The sequence below is a fragment of the Artemia sp. Qi Xiang Cuo genome, chromosome 12 (genome assembly GCF_049724085.1).
Source record: "Artemia sp. Qi Xiang Cuo chromosome 12, ASM4972408v1, whole genome shotgun sequence".
NCBI classification, from domain to species: Eukaryota; Metazoa; Arthropoda; class Branchiopoda; order Anostraca; family Artemiidae; genus Artemia; species Artemia sp. Qi Xiang Cuo.
The window spans coordinates 35,151,423-35,169,943 of NC_142805.1; the positions used below are offsets into that span (position 1 = coordinate 35,151,423).

The following is an 18,521-nucleotide window of genomic DNA, read 5'->3' on the forward strand; positions in this document are numbered from 1 at the left end:
GTAATCTATTTTTTTCATGAAAAATTCAACTGTTTCCGGACTAGCTACGCTGTCGTGAGTATGGACATTTTTATACACAGTGACGGGGTAATATTAGCACACTATCATTCAATTATTAGGAAGAAAAACACCCGTTTTGCTCACTACTATAGTAAGTAAGGGTAACATTCTGATTCGTCAAATTATCATTTGTAATGATGAGAAAGCGAACAGATTTTTCAGTTGATATCTCTGCGTCTCGTTTGATTTGAAGCACTGGCGTATCCAGGATGGCCCGGGCCCCCCTAGATTTTTTCTGACGCCCTCTTTCCCTGTTTTTATTACACTCTTTTTCTTAGAATAAATTTGTTAATTTGGTCGATTACTGTCAACTTTGTTAAATTGCCCCCCCCCCTAGGTTTTGTTCATTGGCGCGCTTTTCATACTGCGTTCCCCCCAAAATTTTGCTCTAGATCCGCCCCTGATTTGAAGCAAGTAACTTGCCTAATTAGACTGGCCCCCAGTGGCCAGCTAACAAAAAGCAAATTATTAGTTTCATAATCAGTTTATATTTTTACTTAAATGAATGCAAGTAAAAGAGTCCCACTACGTCTCAATTTTTTCTATCATAGTTGCAGTGGTAGCGAAAACATACTAATTAACGAATCGCTGCCCAAAGTAACCAAAGATTAAAAAAACACGTTTATATATATAAAAAAAGGCCAATGACAAAGAATTTTCATTTATGGCTGCTCCAGTAGTGGTAACTAATATCTCGATTATTGATATATGAAAAATGTTATTTCAAATAACAGGAAAAGAATATTAATACATCGAGATTGTCAATGAACTTGACAGTGCTGAATTTTAAGCAGCACTATTCGGGAAGAAAGATAAAAAAAAACACACTGTAGATACCAGACCAGGAGCCAACACCAGGGAACAATCGAAAGAACTGGAAAGGTAGGCCACAGCTTCCCTAGAAGCACATCATTTAAAGTTGTATTTGTGTATTTCAGACTTTAGGTAGTATGCACAAACACTCAGCCTATTTCATAGACATAGCCTTGAATATTAAGAGTAGGCCAGTGTATTGTTGTGTTAGGCTACAAGATAAATGTACAATATCAAACATTTCTATCTTGAAGAGGGGTGAACAGTAACAGCTGTTTGATCTATTTTGGGGTGTGACAAGTAATAAGCCAATGTAAATCTGTAAATTTCTAGGTGGCACTAGGCCTAGGCTATAGGCTAATTTAGCTAGGATGAAAGTGAAAAGATGATTTGATGCCTTTTGTTGTGCTCTCATAATTCAATAATTTTGGTAAAATTCTACTTTAGCTACTTTTGTCTATCTTGGAAAGGGGTTAAGTTTGGAAAATGAAACTTTCAGGGATGGGTCTACAGGCTGAAGGGTCAATATATAGGAAATCATATTATTGAGTTAGGACTAAAGTGAATACACCATTCAATGCCTTTTTTTATGCTGATTAAAAATATAATAAGCTATTATTTTGTTAATTTTTTCAAGCCCCCCCCCCCCTAAATATGCTATACCAAAACCGGACTTTAGAGATATAGGGGTGGGGGCTAAAATCCATCTCTGATAGTAATAATTATTAGCCTATAGGCCTATTCTTAATCAGCATAAAAAAAGGCATTGAATGGTGTATTCACTTTAGTCCTAACTCAATAATATGATTTTGTATATATTGACCGGCTGAAGTATGTCCTGGGAAGGTATTTTGAAGTGCATATCTTGGTAAAGTTCTATGAAATCATATTATTGACTTAGGACAAAAGTGAATACACCATTCATTGCCTTTTTTTTATGCTGATTGCGAATAGGCCTATATTAGGCTAAACATTTCTATCAGAAATGAATTTCAGCCCCCCCTCTATATATGCCAATTCAGGGTTAGGTTAGGTATAGCCTATATAGGGGGGGCTGAAATTCATTTCCAACAAAAATGATTATTATATTTGTAATCAGCATAAAAAAGGCATTGAATAGTATATTTACTTTAGTTGTTTAGTTATATTTACTTTAGTGGCACTATAATTTAGCTAGGATGAAAGTGAAGACATCATTTGAAGCCTTTTTTATGCTCTTTCATAATTCAACAATTGCTTCAGTCTGAAATTGCATCTTGAGCCTGTAAGGAGCCCCAAAGGTATTTTATATGAATTATAAAAGAGCATAAAATAGCATCAAATGATGTTTTCAATTTCATCCTAGCTAAATTATATGGCTCACTTCAAATTTACCATGAACTTTGTTCTCACCCCCCCTAATGTGGAAATATATACCCTAAATTGTTGATGGCAAAGTTTGAAATCACAAAATTCAGGGCTATTTTATTTCATTGCATTTGAAAAACTTGAAACAGTAGGAAAATGGTTTATATTTTAGTTGCCTAATAAATCAGATTTGAATTGTAATAAATAAGTATTTTTGGAATATATTACTCTTGAACAACTTATTTACAAACTAGTGATATGTTTTTAACCACTTTTCAATAACTTAACTAGGCTAGTGTTGATAACTTCTTTGTGTATTTACAAAAAAGAAATACCTTTGGGGCTCCTTTAAGGGCTCAAGATGCAATTTGCAACAGAAGCAATTATTGAATTATGAAAGAGCATAAAAAAAGGCACCAAATGATGTTTTGATGTTCATCCTAGCTAAATTATATGACCCACTGCAAATTTACCACAAACTTTGCCCCCGCCCCCAACTCCCCTAATATTGAAATATATACCCTGAATCGGAATCTACTTTGAATTGTTGATGGCAAAGTTTCAAATCACAAAATTCAGTACTGTTTTGTCAATGGCATTTGATAAACTTGAAACAGTAGGAAAATGGTTTATATTTTAGTTGCCTAATAAATCAGATTTTTATAAATAAGTATTTTTGGAATATATTACTCTTGAACAACTTATTTATAAACTAGTGATATGTTTTTAACCACTTTTCAATAACTTAACTTGTGTTGATAACTTCTTTTTGTGGTTACAAAATGAAATTCCTTTTGGGCTCATTTAAGGGCTCAAGATGCAATTTGCAACAGAAGCTATTATTGAATTATGAAAGAGCATAAAAAAGGCATAAAATGATGTTTTCACTTTCATCCTAGTTAAATTATAGTACCACCTATAAATTTACCTGTAAATCTTATTTAATGTATGATCTCTCTAACTTATTAAGTTGCTAGCAAAAAGGTCTATAATGTCTATAAAGGTCTTTCTAGGTCTATAATGAAAGAAAGGTTGAGGTGGTTAGGGCATGTTGTGCGGATGAAGGATGACAGATTGCCAAAGATTGTTCTTTTTGGCCAACCATCTAGGGCTAAACAGAAAGCAGGTTGTCCCCGTCTGGGATGGGAGGACATCATAAAGAAATATTTAAAGGAAATGGGAACTTTGTGGGAGGGTATAAAAAGGGAGGCTTTGAATAGATTGGAGTGGAGGAGGAGCGTGCGTAGCTGTGTTGGCCTCAGGCAGCTTGGTGCTGCGATGAGTTGTTAGTAGTAGTAGTAGTAGTAGCAAAAAGGCATGGGGTACCACTTTCAAATTTTTTTAGTATGATTTGTTATTAGCTCTAGGAGTGGTAAAATTCTACTTTATCTACTTTTGGCAATCTTGGAAAGGGGTTAGGTTTGGAAAATGAAACTTTTGGGGATGGGTCTACAGGCTAAAGTATGTCCCAGGAAGGTATTTTGAAGCACCTACATCCACTCCTTCTCTCTCTAGAGGGTCCTGAAATTTGCCTACATCACAGGTGAAATTGTTGACACCTGTGAAAATGTTGACAAAACAGCATTTTACTTTAATTTTCAGTTATCATTTTCTTTTTCTCTGGCCTTAGTTCTGAAAATGCAATTCCTGTTATTTGAGTAGAATTTTAAGCCATATCAATTTTCTTGTTTTTTTTTTCAAAATTTAAAGAAATGTAGATTTGTATATCTTTAAACTTCATAAATTGGGATTGAGCAAAGTTGTGAAGCTGAAAACAGTTTTCCTGTACTTCATTTAAGCAGAAGATCTATTTTGCAAGGTTTCACTTTTATAACACATAGATTTTTAAAGGTCAGGACCCTCTAGAGAGAGAAGGAGTTAGGGTAGGTACTTCAAAATACCTTCCTGGGACATACTTTAGCCTGTAGACCCATTGCTGAAAATTTCATTTTCCTAACCTAACCCCTTTCCAAGATAGCCAAAAGTAGCTAAAGTAGAATTTTACTGCAGGAGCAACAGTGGGTTCATGTACCCCACTTTAGATTTTGAAAAAAAGCACTAATTCAAAGTTGCTCTATGATATAGGTCTAGACTAGCTTAGGGACAATTTAAGGGAAACACTAAAATTTTTGAGGTAACTTCAAGTTCATAGTCCTTAAGAAAAAGTAAGGCCCTCAGTACTTAGACAGAACCTAATCTTCAACAAATATCTTTGTTAAAATGTATGTTTCCTAAACACAGACAAAAGGCTCCTAATCATAGACATGACATACACCTATAGGTTTGAAATAGCCTAGTTGAGATTGGTTGACTACAATCTTGGAAAACTTTGTTTCTCCAAATTTTAAGTCTAGCCAAAGGTTAGCCAAATATAACTATTCTACTTTGCAACTTGTGTCTTGGATTAAATCTGTCTAAAATTGAGTCTGTCTGTGACTTAAATACTTTGTTTCAACTTCAAGATCCTCTGTTCAAGAATAAACAGCATTTTTCAAGATTAGGTTCAAGCTGTACATGCATCTCCAAGATTAGGCTCCACTGTTGACTATCAGTGTGTTTATAATGTTTAGAATTGTTTAAGGCTTGCATATTCAAGCAAATCATCTTCTTATAAAAAAAAATCTGACAAATTCAGTAGTGAAATAGCCCAATTTCTAGGTGGTACAGTAGAAATTTTACATAATTTAACTGTTGAAGTGGTGGTTAGCTGTCCAACTGCTTGGTATCTTATTGCACTCAGTCCTCCTAAAAGGGATAGATATGGCCCTATATTCAAACTGTTGATTTTCTTTTGTGTGCAATTTTAGTATTATTCCTTCATTTCAGCTCTCCAGAAGGAAAGACAGTAGGCTACATCCTTTTTATATAGAACATATACAAGAATTGAAGTTAGGTTAATCATAATGAAATATACCTAAGGATGATAAAAATATAATAGTGTAGAAACAAATTTGGGTTATATATTTCCACATTAGGGGGGGGGGTAAAGCATGGCATATATTAAATACGTAACCTAAACAAACCTATTCTAGCCTAACCAAAATGCCAACTAAATATTTAATTAAAATATAGCTACAATGTATTTTCCAACTAAGCTGAAGCTAATTGTCTGGTATAAAGGCCATGAAAACTGTTTATTGTCTTTTGTTTGCAATACAATTTCTTGTGTGTGTTCTATATAACAAGGAAGAACCAGGAACCAGGGCCATCATGTGTGGGGGGATCCCCCCCCCAATATTTTCAGCAACTTGGTAAAAAAAAAAATGAGTTGGTAAAATCATGGTGTAAACCACAATGATCTACCAATGCCACGAAAATGTTTTGTTCTGTTAAACAAAACCAGTAAAATACTGACATGTGATCTACAGAAATCTTGAACTTGGTCAGTAAATGCAGCAGTATTACCAACTCCTGCTGTGATTTTACAGTTGGTGCCACAACTTTCCATTTGGTTAAATAAAGAGCATGAAGATACTGACATGACATATACCAAAATATCTATCTTGGTTGATAAATACAGTATTTTACTGACTTGTGCATTGATTTTATGGTGGGTGTCACAGTTTTCCATTTGGTTAAAGAACATGAAAATACAGATATGACATCTAATAAAATCTCAATCTAGGTTGGTAAATGTAGCGGTTTTACCAACTTGTGTCATGAATTTACTGATGGAGCCAAAATTTTTGCTCAGTTAAATAAAGAACATGAAAAACATAGTATGATGTGTATCAAAACTTCAATCTTGGTCTGTAAATCTTGCAGTTATACTAACTTGTCCAGTTATTTTACAGATGGTGCCACTATTCTCTATTTGGTTAAGTAAAGAACATGAAAATAATGATATGACATCTAGCAAAATCTCAATCTTGGTTGGTTAATGCAACAGTTTTACCCACACATGGTCAGATTTTATGGATGGCACCATAATTTTTCATTCAGTTAAATGAAGAACATGGAACATAGTAAAGCTGATTATGTAGAATTTGTTCATAGATAGTGTTGCCCTTTCAGCCAAACTATAACACAAGTCCAAAGTCTTGCTCAAATAATTCAATAAAAAAAAAACAATTCAAATTCCAAATTCTTGCTGTATCTTAGTGCTAAAACAAATTAACCAGCAAAGCAGGCAATTATTTTCAATAGCCAATGATGATTTCTAACTTAAACACCATCCTGGATGTCCGCCTGCTCATTATTCAGAGGCATTTGCTAATTCTAGAGCCCATTTGCTGGATGACTGGAAATCATGCTATAAGGAGCTCTGCAGTGTCTTTAGAGCCCTAGTAACTGGCTTGGATGTCGCAAATTTATGACAACTCATCTTTTCTGGGGCCAGCATACCAAAGTTTACTGGGCAAAATGGATGACAGCTAGACCCTTGCGCCGTGTTGATGAGGGAAGACCAGCGGTGGCGGGGCCAAAAACAGCAGTGGCGGCCCGCTGTCGGTAAGATGTTGGCGGCGTGCCACCAGTGCAATCAATGTTGACTGCAAACATTTATGTTTTCATCAGTCTTTCTCAAATCACGGCTTAAATTTACAAATTTACTTTCTCTACTCATTGAAAGGACACTTTTATAGGATACTCCACCTAGTAGCTACTGGTATTAACCAAACTGTCATATTCTTGTAAAAGTCTCTCACCTCCCTTCACACTCCCTTTTGTATTTTTTTAAAGCAGCCATATAATGTTCTATAAGACCCGTCTGCTTTAAATTTAAAAAAAAAAATAACTTTAGGCGGTTGATACTGCCTTTATAGGATACCGTCTCTGCTTTAAATTAAAAAAATATTTAACTTTTTGGCATTCCTGCTTTAAAAAAAAAATAAATTTTATATATTATCATTTAAATGTAATATCTCCATAGCCCGCCCCCCCCTCATCTGGATACCACCTTGATAGAATGCCGTCTCTACTTTAAATTTTAAAAAATAAATTTTTGGTATCCCTGCTTTTGATAAAAAAAATTCAAGGTACTACCACTTAAATATAATAACTCCCTATCCCCCCCCCTCTGGATACCATCTTGATAGGATACCGCCTCTGCTTTAAATTGAAAAAAAAATAATTAACTTACTGGCATACCTGCGTTAAAAAAAAATCGAGGTATTATCATTTAAATATGCTAGCTCCCTACTCCCCCCCTCTGGATACTACCATGATAGGATACCGTCTCTGCTTTAAATTTAAAAAAAAATTGATTTTTTGGCATCTCTGCTTTCAATAAAAAAAAACTCGAGATGTTATCATTTAGATGTAATACCTCCCCCCCCCCTCTGGATACAACCTTGATAGGATACCGTCTCAGCTTTACATTACAAAAATAATTTAATTAATAATTAACTAGGTCACTATATGGTTCAAACAAACACGCAAAATAACGTTAAGCAGCTTAGTGTTCCTCAAAAAGAAATTGAGGGTTTGAGTAAAGGGGTACAATGACAACAACAAAAATGTCGAAATTATTCAGATATACATAAAATTATTGGAAAAATGAGTCATAGATTCACCATGGCATTCAATAAAATCCAAGTAATCTAATTAAAAGGCAGCACACACAAAAGCCAAATTAGGCCTGTAGCATACGAAAAATTGCAAAATACCCAAGACAATGAACAAGTTCCAATGGAGGGCCCTGGGTCTATCAAAATATTTCAATGGTTTCCCAGGAAATTTGATATCATTTTCTTCCATCTCCACTTCAAATGACAAAAATAATTATCTTTTTCACATCCCTGCTTCCAATTAAAAAAAAAATGAGGTATTATCATTTAAAAATGATAGCCCCTTATCACCCCCCTATAGGCAACAATATACTTAAATTAATAATTTAATAATAATTAATAATTTTTTGGGGGTTGACGCATAGATAGTCGGGGAAATACCCGAAAATTTGGGGATAGTGCAAGCCCTGTTTAAATGTCTAATCAGGAAAATCGAAATACTAAACCACACAAGAAAGAAAAGCTCCGACTTTGCATTTGACGCAATAAAGAATTGCCACAAAATTAATTCAAAGTCAGCCGAACGCCATCGCCTCTGCCGGTGGTGGCTTGCCTGAGGCGCGCCGGTGGCGTAGCAACACTTCGGCGGCAGTCAACTGGGCCTCTCGTTGGCGGCGTTTGGTCGATCCGCCGGCGCGGCGCCGTGGTCTAATGAAAGCTATGAAAGCCTTTCCAAACTCATGAAAATGTTTCCTGGAAAAGGCTTAGATCCCATGGAACTCGAGTTAAAGGCTTTCAGACACTTTTTGGCCAGGACTGAGGTTGTAAGAAACAAAGTCATAAATCACACCATCTTTGATGGACTATTCCATGAAATTAACACTGTCAAATTGATATTCCCAACTGTCTGGTCAGTTAATCAGTGGTTTACAACAGCACCACCAACTGTGGCCACAGCAGAAAGAAGTTTTAGGAAACTGAAACTGGTCATGACACGTTTACAAATGGACAATGACCATTTTTTACTTCTGAAATTTTTTTTTTATATGAATCATGTTATCACTTTTCTCCTAGTACATAGCTCCATTCTTCCCTAGGTCACCATGTTGTTGCTTGTTGTCTGATTATGGGAAAAAGACCTGAGCAACTATTCTTCCTCAGATTCTATGATTCTTTAGGCTGAATTGTGATCCCAAATTTTGTATTAGAAATGGGCATTATGTTAATTAGTGGTGAAAACAGTCAGTATAAATGATCAGCCAGTTGGTAAAATCAATCACTCCCCTCCCCCAAACATTTTGGCTAGTAACGCCCCTGCCAGGAACTACTATTAAACATTGTAGAATACTCATTTATATAATTTCTTAAAGTGTAGCCTACAAATATAACTTTACCCCAACCCCTAATTGCAGGGGTTGTACAAAGACCATTAAGTCCCTAAAATTCCAAAAGTCCATAAAATGGTCCCTAAAAAAAGTCCCTATAGTCCCTATTTCTGTTCCTCTTTTTTTTCAATATAGTCCTTCATTGCCTACAACAAACAAGCCTTTAGCCAGTGCCATGGAGTTCTTGTAGCTCACCCTGCCATCTAGGAGTTATAGTGCGTAGCAGGGTGTTTTGTTGCGCCATCTATTTTCAGTTATTTAGTGTTGATGTTGCGTAGATAGATAGATAGTTGCATCCAAGGCATCACATCAGTGAGGGCGTTTGGTAGGGTAGGTGGCAAATAGCTTCCATTGCTGACATTGCCCAGGCTGAATCTTGGGGCGTGTTCCCGGCATGACGAAAAGTTAATAATATTTAATAAAAATTTAATATTTTGTTCCAGGTGAGAATGAATTAACAGCTGGAACAATCGAAAATTAAATTCGTATTAAATCTTTGTGAATTATGGTTAACTAGCGTCTTTACTGAATTAACATCTGTACATTCATCATCAAAGTGGGAAAAATCGAGGCAAATGACCAATCTAGTAGTAATTAATGAGTATTAAGGGATCAAAACTCATATTTTACTCATCAAAACTCATATTTTTCATATTTTACTCATTCCTCATTAAGATTACTCGTGTTTTAATAATAAATTACAATGCATATTAAGGCATTCGTTAATAAACTGTTCCAGGTTGGCAGTTAATTTGTATTAAATTTGAAGTAAATTCGAATTAAATTGCAATTTCCACCTGGAACACACCCTTTGTTGCGTTTGATTTAACAAAACTTAGTTAACTAAGAAGTCTACTTTTTTAGCGTTTTATTTGCCATAAAGTTAACTGAGAAAGTCAGTCTGAACTTCTTGTCAGAAATTCTTAATAGATATCCAAGAACAAAGAATTCTTAATAGTAGTGCCATTGTTAACTTTTTAGTCAACTAAGAATCCGTTCGTCAAATAAAACGTCCAAAGTTAACTAATAATTACAAATAAAACGGCAAAATATACTTATTTGTCTTATTAGTTAACTAGTAAAGTAAATTGAACAAGGCTCTTGTAAATGGTGGTGAGGTTATTATTGCTATTGGGTCGTCACGCAAAAAGTGGGCTAGTGAAGTAGCAATGCTACTTGGCAGTTTTCAAATTTGTTGGCAGATTTTATCTGAAAATACCATTTTTACATATAAAAATAATTTTTGCTCAAAGAAAGGCTGTCAGAACACAAGTTATGCTGCTTAAAGTGTCTGTAGCTTTTGGAAGTCTGTCAAATTCTGCTACTGGCAGGCAGCAGCTTTGGAACTTTTCTTTACCTGACGTCCTAGCCGAGTGGATTGGTGCACTGGATTTAGGATCCTTTGTCCGAGGGAAGAGGGTTCGAATCCTAGTGTACCCAATTATTTGGTTTGGGACTTGGGTCAGTGGCGTGACTCTGTAAGCTCAGCCAGAGTCGACCTAGTTTTAAATGGGTACCTGGAGAAATCTGGGGAAGGTAAACAGGAAGGGTGTGTGGAAGCACAGGATGATTGGCCCCCAACCCCCCATTGCACTTCCTGGCTGAAGGGCCAAGAAACAGAGATCAGCACCGCCGGTAGGGACTGTAAAGTCCAATGCCTTATTCTTTACCTTTACCTCCCTAACACTCAAGCATATAACCCAAATTTATATTTTCCTTGAGCTTTTCTGGATATTTATTTTGTCACAGCCGGTTCAGTTTACGGGTACACGGTTTTAAACCGTGTAGATGTGGAGTGTAGAACACGGTTTTAAACCGTGTAGAGTGATGCTAACGACCTAAAGTAAATATAGCAATTTTCAAAAGATTTGTAAATTGTTTTTAATTGGGTCATGATGAATCAATGCCCCTGGATTTTATACCCTAAAAAAAATGGAATTATAATCAAATACTAAGTTTTTAACGGTACTTTCTGATTAAACGAAACACACTCAAGAAATACACTTAGGTTAGATCTCACAAAACTTTTTTCACAGCATACAAAGACAAGGGAAGGGTGATAAAATGCATTGGGCTTTTAAAATTTGGGTTACATATTTGCGCATTGCGGGGGGGGGCATGCAAAAAGTGGGGTAGCATAGAGGCAATGCTACTTGACAGTTCTCATGGCCTAGTAAAATTTGTTGCTTAGTGGCCATATACCTAGAAAGAATCGTTTTCTGATTTCAAACTGTCTAAATACTTTACCCCCCCCCCCTTATGTGCAAATGTATAGCCCAAATTATATATATATCCCATATATTCTGTTTCTGTATCCCATACAGGTAACAGCAAACCCAGGGTTTTCAGTAGCTTAAAGACTTGGTCACTATTGGACTGCTCGAAAAGCTGCTATGGTAAAAAGAATGGGACTGCTCGAGCAGCTGCTATGGTAAAAAGAATACAGCACAGTAGACTGTTAGGACAGCAGCAACAAAGCAGTCTTTATCAGCTGCTTGACTAAACAAGTTAGTCTGTATAGCGGTGTTTAGCTTTTTCCATGAGCTTCCAAGGATTGTTGACTTATTGTTTCTTTTGTGTAACCCACATTGTGGATATGCAATGAAATTTCCATATGCTGAATTTGCTGTTTTTTGCTTGTTTGCTATTAAATCAATTTAAAGATAAGAGTTGGATGTGGAAAATTCCTTGTTAATCTAAGGTGACCCACAAGTGATAGCATCTATTTCCTGCTTAAAAGCTAAAGACCTATTCCCACTGAAGTACTTCAACTTAGCCAGGATCATCTTGTGGGTTCTTGGTTCTCTAGCAGCATCTTCTTGTGTCATTAAATTGCCTTCATCAAGACAAGTAAACCTCACCAAACACTTTCAAACAGTTCGTGGTAACGAACTGTAAGTAAGGAGCGACCCGGCTCAATAGTAACCAAAAATCTAAAAACCGTAATTTTGATACCAATAGATACATCAATAGAATCGGATTTTTATGCTGATTTCAATTATATAAGTTTGATAAAGTTTAGTCATACTCATCAAAAGTTACGCGCCTGAGAAAATTTGCCTTATTTTCAAAAAAAGGAGAAGACACCCCATAAAAGTCATAGCACTTTAATGAAACTCACACCATCAGATACAGCGAATCAGAGAACCCCACTATAGAAGTTTCAAGTTCCCATCTGCAAAAATATGAAATTTTGTATTTTTTGCCATAAGAAATATCACGGATGCGTGTTTATTAGTTTTTTTATTGTTTTTTTTTTCCCTCAGGGGTGATGGTATCGATCCAGTAGTCCTAGAATATCGTGATAGGGCTCATCTGAACGAAAATTAAAAGTGCTAGTGCCCTTTTTAAGCGACCAAAAAGTTGGAGGGCAGCTTGGCCCCCTCCCATGCTCATTTGTTTCCCAAAGTCACCCAATCAAAATTTAAGACAGCCATTTTGTTCAGCATTGTCGAAAATCTAATAAATATGTCTTTAAGGATGACTTAATCCCCCACAGTTCTCGGGGGAAGGGCTGCAAGTTATGAACTTTGCCCATCGTTTACATATAGTATTGGTAAATGGGAAGTATACAGACGTTTCAGGAAGGATTTTTTTCTGGTGGGGGAGGGAGGATCTTTCCATGGAGGATGTTTCTGTGGGGGAAGGGACATTTTTATGAAGGGGGCGGGATTTACTAGCATTATTTAAAAATCATCAGAAATTAAATAAAAAAAAAAGTTTTTTTTAACTGAAAGTAAGGAGCAACATTAAAACAAACAGAAATTATCACGTATATGAAGGGGTTTGCCCCCTAGTAAATACCTCGGTCTTTACGCTAAAGTTTTTTTTTAGTACTTTCAAAAGAGCTATCTATTCAATTTAAATGGTCTTTGTGACCCAGGGGTTGGTGATTTGAACGAAATTATAACTTTAGTATAAAGAGCGAAATATTGACTAGGGTTGAGATCCCTAATACACGTAATAAAAATATACAAATATAGAAGTTCGCTACGTATGTTCGTTCGTAAGTTACGTCATAATAAAATTTCGAGAAAGCCATTTAGCCAAAACAATAAAAATTAATATGCAAATTTCATTCTAATTATTCATGTACGGTGAGCCAAAATCAAAGCTGCATTAATTCAAAAACGTTCAGAAATTAAATAAAAAAACAAGTTTTTTTTAAACTGAAAGTAAGGAGCGACATTAAAACTTCAAACGAACAGAAATTATTCCGTATATGAAAGGGGCTGTCCCCTCTTCGACGCCACGCTCTTTACGCTAAAGTTTGACTCTGTCACACAACTTTATTTTTAAAAAAAATAAAAAACTTTAGCGTAAAGAGCGAGGCTTTGAGGAGGTGACAGCCCCTTTCATATACGGAATAATTTCTGTTCTTTTTAAGTTTTAATGTCGCTCCTTACTTTCAGTTAGAAAGAAAACTTTTTTTTTATTTAATAAATTTAAGAAACTAATCTCGTTATATTTACTTGCAGAGCCCGGTTGTTTGACAAAACTATTTTTTATAGATGACTTCGATGCAAATTTGTTTAAACAAACCAACAGTTGTAGTGTAACATGGAAATATCCTGTTAATAAAATTATTGATTTAGATATGTGATACCGAAGGGTAAGCATGTGGAAACACAATGGATGGATGCTCTGCTTGGCAATATGGCACCTAATGTTCAATTCTAGCACCTGTAAGGTTGGTTGAGAGACTTGTTACATGTCCCTGTAAAAAAAAGAAGCAGGAACTGTGCTGCTTCTTATCAGTAAAATGCCCTTAGTGTCATTAATGGCTCTTGAGGAACATTATCCTTTTTTGTCCTTATATGCAAGGGTGGCTACATGTTGAGGGGTCAGGATTGCTTCAGCCCTGTTGAAGACCAATAATTATGCAGCTTTTCAAATCATATCATTAAATTTAATGTCAAATAGAAAGCAAACATAAATCAACTAAGAGATTCTTTTCAAAAAAAAAACAAACAAAGCGATAAAAAAGTAAAGAGGCATATCAAATCTTAAAGCAGTCAGAAAAAATGGCTTTGTTTACTTCATGTTCAACTTTAATAACAACTTTTTTAATAACACCTTAATAACAACAATGTTCAGCACGTATCCTCCACCTTTATATATCTTTTATCCGTCCACAGCGTGAGTATGTTTGCCCAGTGTGGCATATTGGTCTTACAGTGGATCAGTCCGATAGGTTTGAAATTATCTAGGAGAGAGCCCTGAGAATTATTTACAGTCAGGACAAAGTGCTTTACATTATCCCATGGGCGCCCATAAGCTGAATTCCAGGGGGGGGGGCAAACCGCAACTAATTGGCATTTTTAATGCTATATAGTAGAAATCTCAGAACAAAAATATAAAAATAAGGCAGTATCATTCAGCCAGGGGGGCGAGAGCCCCTCCCTGCCCCCCCCCCCCCCATATGGGCGCCCATGCTATCCTCCTCGAGGAATTTTGCCTCCCTACCTTGGCAGCTCAACGTGTTAGTATTTGTACCGATTTCGGAAATAATCTGCATCCTATCCCATGCTTTCAATGTTTACTCCCAGTCCCTTATTGCCCTCCAAAGCCCCGTTTACCCCGATCAAAAGCACAAAAAATCTCGGTTGTAAATCCTATTAATGCAAGAACTGAGCGTTATAGAAAGAGCTTTTTGCGAGCGTTTGTTGAAATCATAAATAAATGGAAATTGTAATGTATCATGTTAATGTCTCGTGTGTTAGTTTTTTGCTTCATTTTTATTTGACAGGCCAGTTGGATTCATCGCTGTGTGTTTTTATAATGTACTTATGTTTTTACTATGGCCTCATTTTTATTCATTTTACTTATATTACTTACTTTTACTTATTTTACTTACATTTTACTTATGTGCTTATGTTTGTGTACTTAAGTACTCATTTTTTATTCATTGTACTCATTTATTTGACAGGCCAGTTTGGTTCATTGTTGTAGGATATGTTTTAATATTGCCCTTATGTACCTGTTTTTTTTTTTTTTTTTTTTTATATATACAAAGTAGGATAGCAGACTGAAAGCAACACGTTTGGCAGTTTTTAATGTTGTGAGTGTTTGCTTGATAATAAAGTACTATTACTGTTACACGTTCAACTGTTTGTTTTTATGACTTGAATAACTACTCAGTTAAGGGCGTATTTTTTTTCCCCATTAAATAGTTTAGGAGATCAGCCAAAGCCAAAAAGGTATTAACACAACTGCCTGGAGTGGTGCACCATGTTTACTTTACACGGAAAAAAAAACGTCTTCTTTAAATAGCTTAGATCAACCGAAACTGAGTAGGGGCAGTGGTATATTTAGGATTTCTGCTTAGGTGGGGTCCAACCAGCTAAAAGCTATCATAAGTCCAGGAACTTACCAGCAACTATTTATATTGCTGTCATAGTCCTCTTCTTGAGCTTATTTATTACTATGCTAAATAATGAGTTCAATGAACCAAATTGAAGAGCTCTAATCTTGCTAATCCTTGAATCAGATACAAAATAACATAAGCAGTATAAATACTTTTTATATTTTAACCCATCTTGATTTCATCGCAAATTCACTTAAAACATTGCCAATCACCTTGACATCACAATTGATAGACACGTGTGCAAGACCGTTCAACCTGCCCTCTCCTGTCTGATTTCAGAAGTATGTTTTAAGCTGCTTTAGCATGCTAGATGAATGCTCTTCAGATGCTGTGGTAACAGGGAAAGTGGAGAATACAACAAAGAGTGAATGCACAGTTGGAAAAAAAAGTAGTCGTTGAAAACACACCAATAGTTTCAGAAACCTTATTGGGACAACAAGACTTGACTATAGACCTCCATTTGGTTTGCCAGACAGTAAGCTCAACAAGGAAACTTGTTCCAGAGAAACAGAATTGCTCATAGTTTGGCAGCATTGTCACAATCTCAGCTAATACAACATCAACAGTAAAACAAGGGAGCAGAAGTAAGATTTGAAATGCTGTAACTCAGTGGCTAAGAATGCATCTTGGCATTGGGGCAGGTGTCCCAACAGTTTCAGCTGTAAAATAGTTCTTGACAATGTCCTTAGTTTTCTTGTTTAATCCTTGAACTGGATCAAGCTGGGCATGTGAACCTAAACTTTCTAATTTATTATCAATAGTGCTTGCTTAATCTACTACTCCCTTATAACCAGGATATTTCCAGCTACATTCAGTTTTTTGAGGCATCTTTGTTAATGCATATATGGTACTCTGGCTCTACAATATTTAAACAATTATTTCCTGTGCAAATACATAAAGCTTAGAAGTCACACTGCGTGGTTTTGTGCTTAGGTTAGAGACAAAGTCACAAATTAAGGAAATTAAGTTAAACCATGTTTAAGTTAAACCTTAAAGGTCTCAAATGTATTAAGGTGATTAAGGTAAGGTGTGGTTTAATACATTGAAAGTGCTACAGACAAAAATTCTGAAGGCATAGTAGACATTAGAGGCTATTTTACTACATTATATTTTTTTCATCATTCATTTTCTTTGGTTTGCTACTCAAATTGGTTGCAGGAAATGACTTATTTTATTAACACACCCCTTTAATTCAATTAAATAAAAAAACAAGTTTTTTTCAACTGAAAGTAAGGAGCATTATTAAAACTTAAAACGAACAGAAATTATTACATATATGAAGGGGGTTGCCCCCTCCTTAAAACCTCGCTCTTTACGCTAATGTTTTTTTAGTTCTTTTAAAAAAGCGTCTTATTGTTCTGATTAAAGGGCCCTTGTGTTTCAGGAGTCATTCTTAAAGAATTGGGACAAAGTTCAAACTTTAACAAAAAGAGCAAGGTGTTGAGGAGGGGGCAGCCCCTTTCATATACGTAATAATTTCTGTTCGTTTTAGGCACCAGACACCAGGAAGTGAATGACAAGCCTCTTAATCTCCACCTGGGAAACAAAAGCAAATTTGTGTCAAAATGGAACTTGCCCTGCAGCAAACATTAAAAGTTGTAACAACAACTAGAACCAATCATTTCGGGAAAAACTGAGGCAAAGGAATACCGGATACTGAGTATAGCTACCTGGGGAGCATGAGCAAATCTTTTTAGGTCCCAACCAATGTGAAAATAAAATAGGCAGCAGCTGTCAGAAAAAAAACTGAGGATAAGAATTTTATAAAGAACAAAACGTTGTAAGTGTGGCAGGATTAGATACTAACAGGTAAAGAAGGGACTATCCCCAGGGATGTCTTTTGGGATTAAATAAAACAGAAGTTTTTCAACTGAAAGTAAGGAGCAATATTAAAACTAAAAACAAACAGAAACTATTATATATATGAAGGGGTGTCTCTCCTCCTCAACAATTCGCTCTTCACGCTAAAATTTTTCAATAATTTAAAAACAGATTCCTCTTGTTCTAATCAAACAAATCTAGGTTTTCAGGAGTCGGTATTCAAAAACTGGGACAGAATTCAAACTATAGCACTACGAGCGAGTTGTTGAGGAGGGGGCAATCCCCTTTATATACGTAATAATTTCTGCTCGTTTTAAGTTTTGATGTTGGTCCTTAGTTTCAGTTGAAAAACTTGTTTTTTATTTAATATCTGATCGTTTTTTAATAATGTCAGGAAATCTGGGCCTACCACTACGGAGAAACCCCTCCCTACGGGAATATCCTCTAGATAATTCAATCCCGGTAAAAATTTACCCCGGACAATTACTCTTTACCACTCTGTGCGTGAAATTGAGACGGGAAAGAGAAAGCAAGACATATAAAAAGAATTGTGTATAAGAATTCTGGCAAATTCCCAGAGTGTATAATTTCCCCTGACAAGTTCATTCCCTGGAAATTTCCCTCCCCATAGAAAATTCTCCCGTGGAAAAACCCCCAGCAGAAAATTTGTTCCCCCCCCCCCCCCACCCAAAACTGTATGCATGCATCCCAATAACAAATGCTATGGGCAAATTTTATAACTTAGACCTTTTCCCTGGGGCTGTTGGGGGGGGGCGGCTCATGTCCCAAAGGCATAGTTGTTGGGTCTTTTAACTATGATAAACAAAATGGCCATCTTAAAATTTTGATCGGATGATTTTGGGTAAAAAAAAGGGCGAGAGAGGTGGCCTGGTTGCCCTCCAATTTTTTGATCACGTAAAAAGGGCACTAGAACTTTTAATTTCCGTTCGAATGAGCCCTCACCTGATAGTCTAGGACCACTAGGTCGATACGATTACCCCAGAGGAAAACAAACAAAAAAGCAACGAATAAACGGACATCCGTGATCTTTCTTCTGGCAAAAAATATAAAATTCCACATTTTTGCAGATAAGAGCTTAAAACCTATACAGTAGAGTTCTCTGATACGCTGAATCTGATAGTGCGATTTTCATTAAGATCACTTGACTTTTAGGGGGCATTACCCCCTTTTTTCAAAAATCAGGAAAAATTTCTTAGGCTCGTAACCTTTGATACTTAAGACTAAACTTAATTAAATTTATATATTTGAAATCAGCACAAA

General features: G+C 35.9%; 1 protein-coding gene across 2 annotated transcripts in view; it reads left to right on the plus strand.

Annotated features, from left to right (window-relative positions):
* Positions 1-829: 829 nt before the first annotated feature.
* LOC148946058 (spliceosome associated factor 3, U4/U6 recycling protein-like) overlaps positions 830-18,521 on the plus strand; it is a 52,726-nt gene continuing 35,034 nt past the window's right edge. The window contains exons 1-2 of one of the 2 annotated variants that reach the window (XM_089098012.1): positions 899-942; positions 16,912-17,199. The gene's annotated coding sequence lies outside the window, so the exon portion shown is untranslated. Of the gene's footprint in view, positions 943-16,911; positions 17,200-18,521 lie in introns of both variants that reach the window. The other variant, XM_089098011.1, reaches the window with a different exon arrangement.